Genomic DNA, 14,333 nt, shown 5'->3' with positions numbered 1-14,333 from the left:
ACCCTTGCGAGGATTGAAACATCCAGACTTAAGTTTTCATTCTACCACCAATGAAGACGGATAATGAAGTTTTACCTATCTGGCATTTTCAGTACCATTTCGTGCATGGCTTACAGCGGGGCAAGTTAGGAAACAGCTTCTCGGAAAGTATTCTTGTGCCAGCTCTAGACCCAACATGTGTCGTGTACACCAGGGATCTAAGCCTGTCAAAACCAAATCCTTTTCCTTCCCACATTAGCTTCTGACTGGCTCCAAAAGCTGTTCCAGATCTGTTAAAAGGTCAAGCAGTCCTGCAAACATAAAGGAAAGAGTGGGGGAAGCACAAAAAAAGGGAAACTTCAACAACATTTCTTTGAGGATCAACACAGATTTGTCACGTTTCTCGGTGTAATTTCCTGAGCAGCTTATTTAGGCTCAACCAGGGCAACACAGATTTTTAAATGTGTCTTCATTAATGAAGGCCATCTAAAATATTGGCTAAAATTTAATTACACATTTAAATGCTATTAAACAATCCTAACAATGAGGATAACTAGACTAACAGTTTGGAATGATGAGGGTAGGTGACATGGAATAAGGAACTCAAGGAATAACAACCTGTGGAATTGTTCCTTCATACTAAATCCACCTCAAAATCCATGTTTCAAAAATGATGCTTCAGCCCTACATTTAACCAATGTTTCCTGACAGTGCAAGTCATGCAAATACAGTCAAAGCCATCCTTTCAGCTCATCATGGTTACAGCACTGAGCAAAGTGCTATCTAAAAATGAAAATGCTGTAGCAGTCCCAAAGTTTTCTTACTGCTCCCAGAACTAAGAGTTGCAAACAAAGAAGCACTCATGTAAATGGTACAACAGCTGATAGGAAAATAGTTTAAAAGGACCAAACTAAGCCAGATATCCTCCTTTGGCAAGCAGTGTAGTAGCTTCACTGGTAATAATAGCAGGAATATCAAGATAAAGAACACAAATTTCACAGATGACTATTCTGCTTGTTTCCATGACACAGGCTGCAGTTGTGTTTTAATAACATAACCTAGTCTACACTAAAGCTCTCAAGTCATCCAAGGTTAAGAGGCAGCTTGTTGCAGAAATGGCACCGAGCCTGAAGAGTTTCAGCTCTAACAGTTGCATTAAAAAAATAAATTAGCTAGTCAACATACTGTTCAAGATTTTCTCCACACCTCTGAGCATAGTTTCGTCGTAAAAATCCAAACACTATTCAGCATGGACAAACCTGTTCATCACTTTTAAGTAGTGTTACATTACTATTCACACAGGCCTTAAAGTCTTTGTAGGAGAAGTCACACGACAGTTGCTGAAAAGCAGGTTAATTCAGGTACTTCTGACTCAGAATGTAATTGAGCCTCATTTGCTTCAAATGCTACTGGCACCCGGTGATTCAATTTGTAGCATGCTAAAAAGAGCAGTTCCAGAGGCCTGAAATAGCCTGGGGCAAGGTACTCCTTTTGAATGAGACTTTTCATGTAACCTTCAATTATAAGAAAAAAAGACCCACTTAAATATTTTGCTGCTTTGGTGTTAGTCTCACCTTCCAGATTTATAAAAATAGCATCTTTTCTTTACAGCTTTACAAGATCATTAAAAACAGTATTCGTGGTTTTAGTGAGTGGAAACAAAAGGCTCATCTCAGGGTTTCCATTAAACACCTACTCTTAACCAATAACAAACATCTCAGAGCTTAACCACAAAAATGAAAGCTCCTGCTCTTTTTTTCTTTTTTAATTATTTAATATAGCAAACAATGCAAGATAGTCATGTACAAGAGAAAAAATCCTAACCTCCAACATCCCATTGATTCTCCTATCAATAATGGATAACAGGTATATTTATTTTTGGCAGGAGACTGAATTCAAATGGAAAATGGGGCGGGGGGGGGGGGCGGGGGGGGGAGAAGAGTATCTTACATCCTCTTAAAAACAGGTTTTGAATTATAACCCTACTTATAAAAGCTTAAAGTTACATAACCTGAAAATCATCCAAGCAAGAGGGCAAAATAAAATATTCCTGGGAAGTTTCTATTAAAAATCCACTGCCAACTTGATGAATTTTGTTGCTCTGGACTTATAAAAACAGTTCTATTCCAGACATGTAATTTTGTCTTTTAGAAGAAAGTTCTCTTATTTACTGCTTATTTTGCAAGAAGCTTTTTCTAAATGGAACGGTCTATGAAAAACAATTTTCTCATTCCCAATTCATAATGCTAAGTCTTAAAAGATGTATTAATCACTGAAAATATCACAACTACATCAGCAACTGGAATGAGGTAAAATATAACATACATAGGACACAACCTATAGACTATTGCTAGAATTCTATCAGTAAAAAGTATATAGTTCTCCAGACCATACTGAACTACCCTACCTTTTAAAAAGCAAAGGGTAAACTATTAATGAACATTTTTCACAGATTAGACCTAACTCATGAAAACCTAAGGACTGGAAGCTAATAAAAAACCCCAACAAAACAACAGTATCTGCACAGCCAAGCATCTTTATACTTAATTTGGGTGTTTTAACTTCCATTAACAATCTCCTCCTTGAAACAGCCACAGCCCACCAAGAGCTTTTAACAGGTACAGCATCACAGACTGCTCTGAGACTGCAAGTGTTCAAGCCTTCACACACCCTGGCTGCAATATTACCTATTCCCGTACTCAGAGCGTATCTGATGTTTTACAGCTACTGCACACATGGACTACATGGAAAGTTACTTCTATTTTTAAAATTTTCTTCTTTTAGTCTTAAAATAAAACCGATGCATTTAGCTGCGAAACACACCTCTACTAGTGCAGACCAAGCCAGCGTAAGTGCCAAGCAAGCCTTGCACAGGCAATAATATTTACATGTCTTGATCATTTAAAAATCCTTCTGTCTTGCGTTGTATAAGCCCCTGATTAAACAGCAGGTATCTAAATACATAAGGCATAGGAAGGGAAAACTAGGCATTGAAACCATCTTACTACCCATGCACTCAACATCCCTTTACACATTCCTGTATTTAGCCACTCACTGTTTTGGGAATAAAAGTAATGGCAGTAAGCTAAAACTGAATGACAAACAAATCAAAAAAAGAAAATTCTCAAAATCTGCAAACCAAAGCCACCTGTAACGTAACTATTGAAGCCCTCATAATTGCACTGGGAATTACTTTAATACTGAAAACCTACCAAGAACAAAGTATTTAAATTTATTTATTAGCATATTGCAGTCACTGGATTTTCAAAGGCTTGCTGTCAATTTTCATTCTGTAATGACAACTCACAGACCAGCTCGTCACATCAACATGACTGATTCTATTCCCACTTCTCAAAAGCTACAATAAGTTCTGAAATTACATTAATGAATTATCAGATGTATTTGAAGGAAGGGATTGCTGTCACTCACTTCCCCTTCCTGAAGGCTCCCAACTATTGTCACATGAACTGGCAAAGGAACCCATCTAAGGCTTTCTTTTTCCCCTGTCCTGGGGAAAGGACAAATAGCATTTTTATGTATCAGGTGAATGCAGGTATTACTCACAGGAAGATACAGTGGAATGTGTTGGGTTTTTTCCCCCCTCTTCAGGTTTTACATAAAAGAAAATACGCCTGTGATCATTTTAATACCTAGTGAGTAATACTGACACCACACCCCATTCTCATCATGCTGCGCCTAATGCAATAGCCGCGTCATTACATCCTCAAATACTGATGTATAATTTACTTAACCGGTATCAAGCATTTCTGGGGATGCCTTTCTTCCTGGTATGTCCTGAAATCATCTACATCATGCCCAAGCTTCAGCTTGACAGAGTTCAAGTTGTTCTATTCTAAACTGGCGGAGCAAAGCTGAAAACCCACATAAAAACGGCTGATCACGTAATTCCTCCCCAGAAACACACCCAGAGACATCCCCGCCCAGTCCTTGTGTGGTACTTTGTTATAAACATTTGACTGAGAAGTTCCACTGAGAAAGGAGTGACCAGAAAAGCCAAGTACAAATCTCTCTGCTTGCTGAAGCCACGTAAATCCTCAGACTTCAAAACCAGGGGGGGAAATATTTAATTTCCATGAACTACAATGCAGACACTAACACTTAATGTAGAATAACCCACCTGATTAATTTCCAATACACCTGGTACAGGAATAAACACAAAAAAGCCTGACTTTCCAGTTTTTATGTCCTCTTACTAGCCTTATTTTTATTCCTTCCTTTTTGCAAATGGTACAGACATGAGAGGAAACATCACACATTAAGGAGAGATTAAAATTTTGCCAAGTATTCCCCCCTCCCCAGGAACCTATTCTGCAAAAATTACAGTGCTCAGCGAGAAGATAAGTCTTCTTAATTCTGGTAATAATTAAAAGGGAGACATTTAGTACAAGTCTAATCTATGGAATTTATTTTGCTTTGCAGCCACAAAGCTGTCAAGTCTCTGCTACCAAATCTCTCTTGCTCTAACCAGAAGTCTGCCCTTCTTTACCAGCAGCCCTCAAAACAGGAGGCTGAGAGAAATGCTACTCGCAAAATCCAAGCTGGCCACCAAAGGTGACTTAATACAAAACAGGTCCTTAGCTTGGAAAGTACCAACTGGGCTGCACCCTCCTGCCTTCTGGAAAAGTCCTTAGGAGAGCTTTGTCCGCAGTCTTTCACTTTATTATTTTACTAATAAAAATAACAACTCTTTTGCCCTCCGACAGAAGTTTTATGACTATGTCCAGTGTCACCAGTAAAATGCTAAGCAGTGTCACTGAAGGGAAAACTGAAAAGCTGTTTCCCAATGCATTCTGACAAGTCGTCCAGTTACCTACTGTTATCAATAGGCAGCCTCTTACTCTTACAAAAAAACCAAAGAGATTTGATAATTTAGACTGTTTCCAAAGAGTCAAGCCTTACTTAGAGCATTTTCTGTGCACTGAATCACACTCGTCAATGCAAAACAGATTATCCGTCTCCGTGAAAATTCTTAACACAAATACGTCCTTAAACTTGACAAATGGAAGAGATGATTTAGTAGAGAAAAGCAGAGGGAATTGTAAAGTAAGCCACGTTCAAGTCATGAAAAGGCTCTGTATAAAGTACAACACACCAGGTAAACAGCACAAAGGTATCACAGAAGTGATGTCTTGAGAAAGAAGTCACAACATGATTTAATACAGGAGACAAACAACGCACACAAGCATTAGCAAGTCCAGAGGACAACCCTGATAGTTCACACCTCTTCTGCAGAATCCAACAACTGGCAACAAAACAGTCACATTTAAAACAGGCTGGACTACTCCAAGCAACTGAAGTTTAACCGATTCTCACCTCCCTGAATAACATTTTCTTTCCATCTGTTGTATGAATCACCTACAAAGAAGTTACAGTGTCCAGGCTTCCATCCTTAAGGCCTGGTTAAACAGGGAAGACTAAAATTAACATTCACCATTTTAACTAAAGTTTTTTACAGCACTACTAAGACTTCTCTTTTAATTAATTCTACAGGAGGCCTTTTCATGCAATTAAACAGGAGAGTGACTCATGAACAGGAAGGACAGCCCAAGTTGTAGCCTCTGGTTTAACTTACCCAGTCCATTCCATCAAGCCAGTTAAGCCTAACTTATTTTTATCTTTCTCCTGTCAAATTTACAGCAACAGCCAAAGTAGTCACGAGGGAGTGCACCATGAACAATGCTCCCTAGCTTCTCACCAGTTCCAGAGGAAGCAGTGACGTTTTGATAGTCGCCAGTAAAGTCCAAGAACAAAGAGTCCCACAGTTGCTCCATTATCCAAACAGCCCATCATGCATGTCTGAATGGTCAAAGCAATGAAATTTATAGGCAACATGCCATCTCTGTTACCTGCATTAGCTAGCTGAATTGAATACTGGCTCGTATCAGACCAAAATTTGAAAAACCCCAAAACAACAACAATAATGCATTTAGAAGGAAAGGGGCCAATACCACAGAATGAAAGATCATTGGAGAAGTGAAGACACCCATGGATCCAGGAAAAAAACATCCTACAAGAAATCAGCATTTTAGCAAGCAAAGTAGTAAGGACTCCTTACAGAAAATTAATTCCAAGTCTAAAAAGATGCATGGGAGAATGGTATTTCTTTGTAACTGCTTTAGTGATTTGTGACACTTTGCCCTGTTCTGATCTGTTTTTTAAACAAAATCTACATTCTGTTTAAAAAGCAAGCAAGATTTAAGAACAACTGTCCTTCTGGAGTTACTAAGTAAGAGCTAGTCATTTTCCAGCTTCCAAAGTTTTTTTAATTTTAATGTCTACCCACACAATACTTAGCAACAATGCAGGTGACCAATGAGAATTTCAGTTACAATAAACAACTATTCATCAAGATCTTTTGAATTTGATGAATTGGTTCTGTTGTTTACAACAGGCTACTTTGTCAATTTGGTACATAGCATCTAAACCCCTGAGCTCCTCAGACACGTCTAAAAACAAATGCCCAAATGCCACGTAAAGCTGATTTCTTAACAGCTCTATAAGAACTCAAGAAATACCTACCTAAACCAAGCTAGAAAATATGTTTTACATTACTGTGAAGATTTTTCACTTATAGAGAGCAGAGGCTGAGACTTCCTCACAGTATGGATACACTCCTACTCTTTCTTCCACACCTCCCATCTGAAGCAGGACAGTATTTTGCTGGTTTGTATCTCCTCAAACCATTCAGAGCACTTCACTGTGGCACAAAACCCAGCCTTGATTTCTGTGAGGTGTAATAGGACTTTTAAACTGTGAAACATCACAGAGATGATTGCTTCACTGGACGCATGGTCAGCTTTTTCAAGATTTCATTAGCACAACATTCACTTGTAAAGGCAGGGGAAATTTTTCTACTGAGCCTCCCAGACAACAGCTTACATTCAGAAACAGGAGATTTGATTATCATTAGGCCTGCGTAACACCAGAACTACTAAGTCATAAAATAATGCTTATGCAGCATGTCACTATTTCAGAATGTCACGTAAGCTAATGAAACTCACTTTCTACAATTTCTTTCAAATACAGTGGTCATTCATTTCGAAGTCTCTCCTTTGGTTGTTGCATCTTGGCATGGCATTCAAAAAAAAATGAAATGAAAGGCACAAAACAATTTTTTCTTGCCATACTTTGAGTACCAGATTCAACCGATACAAACACTGGATAAGGAAGCCTTAACACTTTCACTTGTTTGTACAGTTCTTAACATCAAACAGTAGCTGAAGGACTTCCATTCTAAACTGATAACAAAGGGGGGAAGGGGGGAACAACAAGCTGAAACAATGTGACTTACAAGAGAAGTCAGTCAACAGTACAGTTTTATTTCACTCACTTTTGAAGGACATTTTTATTGCAGTCACTGTAGTAAAACATGGAAGAGTTAGTCAAGTACAACTGCTATAAAAAGTGAAGAGTGCTAGGACAATATGAATAATGTTTACTCTAAAAACAAAGCACAGAGAAAGTTAAATGCTACTGAACACTAGGAGTGTTCCATAGAAGCTGGTTATTAATAAGGAGGTAATTAAAACCATCCCCCTTGGCATGAATTTCTATTAATTCACTTTTTTTATACCTTCCCTGAACCTCACTCCTTTTGCCCAAAAGACTGCTCTTAAATTTGAGCTGGAGACCAACACTGTCTGCCACAATTTATCAAAAAATAATTAGCTGCACGTCCCTGAAGACCTTCAATGCATAATAAATAGACAAGATCTCTGCTACCCTAGTAGATGTCTCCTTTCAAAACAGTAAGGAAGTTAAAAGTCGTAATTGAAAAACTTCCAATTTGCTCATCCTCTGAGCTGAAGCAATTGCTAGAAATTATTTCAGGATGAAGTTCTGAGAAGACCTTTAGAACCAGGCTACAAGCACTACTGCTACACCAGCTGATCAACCAGAATTTAATTACTAACAACAGGTTTAAAACCAACCATATCTCAACCTTTAGAGTTTATCCTGACAGGGTCTGATAAACACAGAAGCATCCTGAAAAATAACAACATTTGCAATGCCCAGATTTTACATTAAGATTAACAGCCTGCTTTTAAACAGTAGTTAATTAGATCATTCTAAAAACACCTATTAAACTGGCATAGTACAAGACCACCAGACTATCCTTGTTAAAACAAAAAACAAACTAAAGAAATGAGAAGCCACCTGCAAGATCTAGATTCTTCCAGATTAGGGCATTTCAGTTATTTCAGCTACTCCACACACTTTGTTTCTTCAGTTGTCTCGTAGCTGAAGCTACAGAAGTCTCAGATTAACATAAAATGCACTCCCCAAACTCCAAATATTTGTGCAATTGAGAAATAACACTTTATGTGAATGATTAAAAAAAGTGGTTTTGCAAGACTTTTTGCAAAAATGTCAGCAGTGAGAGGGATTTATACAGCAAGAAGAACATGTCACTTATGGCTATTTTAGTGACTTCATGGCTGGAATTAATAATTGTCAATAAACTGTCCAGTTTTTGTAATGCTAAACTCGGGACTCACCCCAGTATTACCTGACACACTCTCTTCTGTGTTCTTTGCCTCAAATTACATTGTAACCTCTGCCACAATCTATGTGAAGCAAATGAAAGATCTATTCCTTCTTTCAGCCACACTGACACTACTTTTCAGTTTAACTGCATATCCACCATTTCTTCTGTTGCAGAACAGGACAATTTGTATTCTTTGATCTGTCAAAACAGTCCTCTTCCCTTGCCTCCCCTCTCCTCCTCCCAACCTCCTGTCATATGAAGATAGTTTTCTCCATGTTCCTAATAATTCCTCTTTTTTTAACAGTGTAGCTAACATTGTACCAAATAGGTAAAGGCACACAATCAATTGAGAGAACTGTATTATTCTACAACACCTGGTCCTTATGCTTCCCAAGATCCATTCCCTGTGCCTACTTAAAAAAAAAAAGAAAGAAAGAAAGAAAAAAAAGAAAAGAAAAAAAAGAACCTACAACCCAGCATGCTGAGCAGAAGCTTTCATGTAAAAGTCTGCAAAGGTTGTCCAGGTCCTTTTTCTATGTGAATTAATGTTTAAGTCTTCAGATTTTCCAGATGTCAATGGCTGGTGCTCAGAGGATGCTGCTAATTAGGCAATACGACATTTTTTTATATGCATAATGCAAGTGTCTTGCTCATATCAATTCAAGCTTGAGCCACCACAGCCAAGAGTACCTTCTCAAACACACCAGTAATACCTACTCACGAGTTATTCTGCCAGTCTTACCACAAACTATTGGAAGTCTGCATGCGTAAGAGTTCTTCAGTATGGTGCTGATGTAACTAACAAGCCATCTCTACCTGCCAGAAGTTGACCTAGACAACATGTAGCTGCCTCCCTTCTCAATGATTAGAAAGAAATCTCAAAGGAGGGACAGTGACACCCATCAACACTTGCACAAAACACACTCCTCTACAAATTTCCACATAGAACAGTGCACAACCAGCGCTGCTTCTGACAACATAAATTTGCAACAAATGATTTAGAAATCTTGGTATTTCTATCACAAAAGTCCCTTCCTTCTCCAGCTCATAGCACACAATATCTTGCCACTGTACAGTTGACAGGAAAATTATTTCCTCAAGCACTTTAATCAGAGTGTCTTTTTGTATCAGAAAAATCTATTTACAGTAAGCTGATAGGACTTTTGCACCTTCTTGCCCATTACGCATTTCCACAAATAAAAAAAACTCATTAGAAATCTGTTAGCCCTTTGAAATCTAATACTATTTCAACTTTTACCATACTGGTAACCATGAAAATGAAACTGATGCAAAAGATAATCATCAAGAGACACAATTACCGAGAAAAACAAGTGGTCGAACTAAGTGATGGGAACTGCACCTAACTCAGCATGCACTGTGGAATATCTCTGTACAGAAAGGAAAGTAACACAACAGAAGTAAATATTTGTGGTTTTCTTTCTCAGTTATGGTGAGTCCACAGACTTCAGACTGCATTACTGTAATATAGCCTACACAGAATCTTGAAGGTCACACTGAAATTTCAGCTGGTGCAGGATGTTTACATAATGATCTTTCACAACAGAAGCACATTATATCTTTATTCCTATATAATAAGTTTTGTATTCATTACCAAGTACAGTCCAAGGCATTAACTTCCAAATACAAATTCCCTATGGCTTATTTCTCATGAACTTTGAGTCAGAATTTTTTTTGCCTAACAGCCAATATTACTTGGGATGCTCCAGCAACCAGCTATCCGATGTATGGGGTACAGGAAGAATCACCACAAAACCACATATAGGATTTCACATGAAAAATGATTCAGTGAATCCACTGGGGAAGAAACTTAAACAATGAGCAGGCTTTGCAAAAAATTAAAAAGGTTTTATAAAGGGTCATCTGCTTAAAAGGTACATCAGAGCAGCTGCTGCATAGCTATTTTGAGATGTTTGGGAAGTCTGAGAGCCTGAATGAAGGTGAGTTCGTTCCTTCTAGTTCAGCTTTACGCTCCATACTGTTTGAAAACTACGACTCCACAAGTTCTTTCAAATGGATGAACCATTTTTGCCAGGTATTCAGCTTGTAAACCGTATGATTTCTTGGGTGGAGTTAAAAAAAAAAAAGGTGGTAATTATCCTTCATATTATTAAAATATTACAGAATGTGAAAGGTCTATTTCCAGAGTATCATGAAACAACATTTTATAGCACTGGTTAGTCCTGACATACAGACCCTAAATAAAATGGGACATCAGTCTTTACTATCATTACCAAAAGGTGACCACCATCAGCATCACTAGAGACCTCTGAACAACATATAAAGAAATTAAGCCAATATTTTAGCATACACTCACTGAATCTCAGCTCTTGCAATGCTTAATTCAACAAGACTGATAATGGTTTCCACCCAGATTGCTGGTGAATCACTGACAACATGGCAGAAGTTTCCGAAAGCAATCCTGTTAATTTCTGTTCATCTGCTTCAGCATGACCACTTTTATATAATAATATACATGTCCCAAGATGCCTGTAAATTAAACCCCAACATATTAATGTATGCAGTTTCTGGATTCATACATTCATCTGCTCATTGGACCATTCATTTTAAAAATCATCAGCATACAAAAATCTCATAAATTTCTAAAATATTTTGCTTTAAATTAAGCAAGCTTGGATACAAAGCTGCCAAAAAAACCCAACTAACCACCAGAAAACATACAAGTAACTTCCCACTCACCTCCACTTAAGGGTACTGCTGCTCAAAAGCGATTGACAAGCACACCACTCAAGCCTCTGGTTGTCAAAACAGACTGCACCGATGATACCTGTGTTTCTACATTTTCCTCAAAGCAGCCTGTCAAGCTGTCTGCTTTGACAGAACCTCTTGTAGGCCAGGAAAGTAAAGCAACAAGCTATTGCGAGGAAAAGAAAAGGTTCCTAACCAGTAACAGCTGCTTCTATATGTTAGTGGAAACCATAATTTCATATGAACGTTGTGTGTTAATGGACTGAAGCAAGCTGCGGTGCTACTGGTGAAGCTTAGAAACCACCAATAAGGTACACACTCCTCCTAGGAACGCTGGGTTATTTATACAACTATGAAGTCTCTTCCTAGAATCATTCACTTCAAACATGGAAATACTGACATTTGTAGTTGATAAGATTCATGCCCTCCACATCCTTATAAGCCTGAAGGGGGTAAAAAAGTTAGGTTTAGGAATACATTAGTTTCTGCTTCATAGTATTGCTGTGTTGACAGCTCTATAGCTATATGACACGAATAAATACTAAATGCTGAATTTAACAACTGCATGTCTCTTCCAAGCAGTCATTAGAAGATAGCATTGCTAAGCCAGTTACAATGATTAAAGCAGGTCTGCAACAGTCCAGGTGACTTTGAACTTTGTAATTATTTTTGTAATTAATTTTTTTTTCCTCACTTCAGCCATTTTCAGAATAGTAAAAACACACAGAAAACAGCAGCTACCACCGGAGGGACAGATTTTTCATTCATACTTAAGCGAAATAGATGGAAAATAATAAAAATAGTAAGAACTACTCTGAGAAAAAAGGCACACATACATGCGCAGAAAATTAAATATTCTCAGTTCCTAGGAAAACCCGTATCAGTTCTCCGTTTCAAAACGGCACAAGGCCTCACAATGGCTTTTGAGGACAAAAACTAGCACCAAGACATTCCCAACCACCGAAACACATTAAATAGCAGCTACACCAACACCGCACTCCCGGATAAAAACCCTACCCATCCTCACCCTGCTAATCCAACAGCTAAACCAACGAACTCCAGAGTGAGAAACTAGTGAAAGTAAGCGGAGTTTCTGTTTGGTTTTATCACGGTTTCTCCCCGGGCAGAGGGAGGCCGGGGGACACCTCGCTCTTCCCTCAGGCGCCACAGACAAAAGAGCGACAGCCCGGGGCGGGGGCGTGCGCCCACCCGGCCGCGAGCAGCGCGGGACTCTGGCCTTACCGCCGCCCCCGCTTCTAACCGGGCCGAGGGCGACAAGGCGGGAGGGGGGGCGAAGTTTTCTCTTCTCTCCAGGCGCGCAGAGCCGCTGGGAAAACAACAGCAGGCGCAGGCCACACACAAAAGCCGCCTGTCCCTTCGCCGCCGTAGCCTGAGGCGATGCTGCCTCTCCCCACCCCCCAGCCCGGTCCCTGCCCTCCCCACCCCCTCCGCCTCTCCCGCACCGGGGATGGCGGCCTCCGCAGCTCGCTCCCTCCCTCCCTGCCCGGGGCGCTCAGAAATCGAGCCTGGTAGAAGCCTGAGGCCTAGCGAGGCAGGCAGCAGAAGAGGCCCCACAGGCAAGCACACCGTCTGCCCCTCCGTCACGCTTCCCCGGGAAGGGAAGGCAGAGCCCTCTCTCCCCCGCCGGCGCCCCTGAGGACAGCCCCATTGTTCCCCACACCCCAGGCTCTGCGCTCCCCGCAGCGGCACCCGGCAGCGGAGCATAAAGAAGACGGCGCACTCACCACACGGGCCGGGCTCCCGGCAGCGGCCACCGACCCCCTCAGCTACGACACACGGGGGTGGCCGCAGTGCCCTGCTGCTCCAGCACCCGCAGGCTCCGGGGTCCCCCCACCGCCATCGCCTGCCGCCTTTCTACCGCCGCCACTGCAGCAGCGGCCATCTTGTGCGTCGGCAGCCTCGCCTGCCTGCCTGCCTCCCTGCACCGCCTCGCCGATGCCGCCCGCCCCTTCCTGCGCCCGCCCCCCGCCGCCAAGCGGGGCGGGACCGGGCAAAAAAGCCGAGTCACGGGCCGGGTACGGCGGGGGCCGCGCTCTGGCCGGGGATGCTGTCCCCCGTCGGCTGCTCTCCATTCCCATCAGGGACGGTGGCTGCTCCCCGCTGCCCGCCCTCGCTGTGTGGGTTGTTCGCTGCCTCACCTCCTCTCGTTAGCTGTAAGGGTGGCCGCAGCCAGGCCACGGGGTCGAGGTTGTGGCTGTGCATACGACAAGCGTAGGCTGAGAAGGTCTCCGTGTGTTGACAGCCTCCCGAAGTCCCCAGCCCGCCATTTTCTCTCCCTCAAGTGCCCACGGCAGGGTGGGAGCCTTCTCTGTTCGCTGTACACTGCGGTTCCCCCCTTCTTCCCCGCTGTGGTTGCCTCATGCCATCGAACCTTAGAGCTTGGGGTTGTTTTATTTTATTGCTTAGAGAGGGAAAAGAAAATACAAAGGTTGTTCTCCCTTCAGGTGGCTGGGCAGGCCAAAACCCTGCGGCTTTGCCCACCGGATCCCTGGGAAGGCACAGAGTTGGGCTTGCTGCTGGAGAAGGTTACCTCATAGCTTGCTTTGCTGCAGGACACATTTAATTCATCCTCAGTCTCAACCAACACCTCAGGTAAGATGTGCTGGGGCTCCTTTGATCACACAGTACCTGAACTACAGCTGGGCTACTGAAGAAGTTTTAAAATGAAGTTATAAAATACAAGTATTTGTAATGGCTTGCAGCATTTAGTTAGCACGTACACTGACTGATACTTGTAAAACATTAGGTGAGCTAATTAAACATCAGGATATTTGAAGGTAACATCAAATTGATTCCTATTTTATGGGGACAGGAACTCTGGTGTAAAATACTAATGGATTTATCCAAATTTATTTCCCAATTTAAGAACCAAGACGGCGTTTGGTGGTCTTGTCCTATTCCCCAGGTATTTTATCATGCATATGCCCAGCTGGAGGCTCTGCGGGGTCTCTGTATGGGATGCTGTGTATGGGAGCGCTGCATTTCTGAAGGCTTTATAGTGCTGCGAGCAGCACGCGCTGCATTGTCAGTTCAACATCTGAACTGCAGAGGACTACATGACCTTGAGACAATTAAAACAGGGCCATGTCGGGTCAGA

At 41.3% G+C, this 14,333-nt stretch overlaps 1 protein-coding gene across 10 annotated transcripts in view; it reads right to left on the bottom strand.

The window, feature by feature from the left end:
- The window catches only part of RC3H1 (ring finger and CCCH-type domains 1), a 66,065-nt gene extending 52,938 nt beyond the window's left edge, over positions 1 to 13,127 (bottom strand). For 4 of the 10 annotated variants that reach the window (XM_056355814.1, XM_056355818.1, XM_056355822.1 and 1 more), the window contains exon 1: positions 12,961 to 13,125. The gene's annotated coding sequence lies outside the window, so the exon portion shown is untranslated. Of the gene's footprint in view, positions 1 to 12,960 lie in introns of all 10 variants that reach the window. The other 6 variants (XM_056355817.1, XM_056355819.1, XM_056355820.1 and 3 more) reach the window with 3 other exon arrangements.
- Positions 13,128 to 14,333: the final 1,206 nt, after the last annotated feature.

The sequence above is a fragment of the Falco biarmicus genome, chromosome 11 (genome assembly GCF_023638135.1).
Source record: "Falco biarmicus isolate bFalBia1 chromosome 11, bFalBia1.pri, whole genome shotgun sequence".
Taxonomy (NCBI): Eukaryota; Metazoa; Chordata; class Aves; order Falconiformes; family Falconidae; genus Falco; species Falco biarmicus.
The sequence above is the reverse complement of the archived record's forward strand: the minus strand, read 5'-3'. Positions and strand labels throughout refer to the sequence as shown.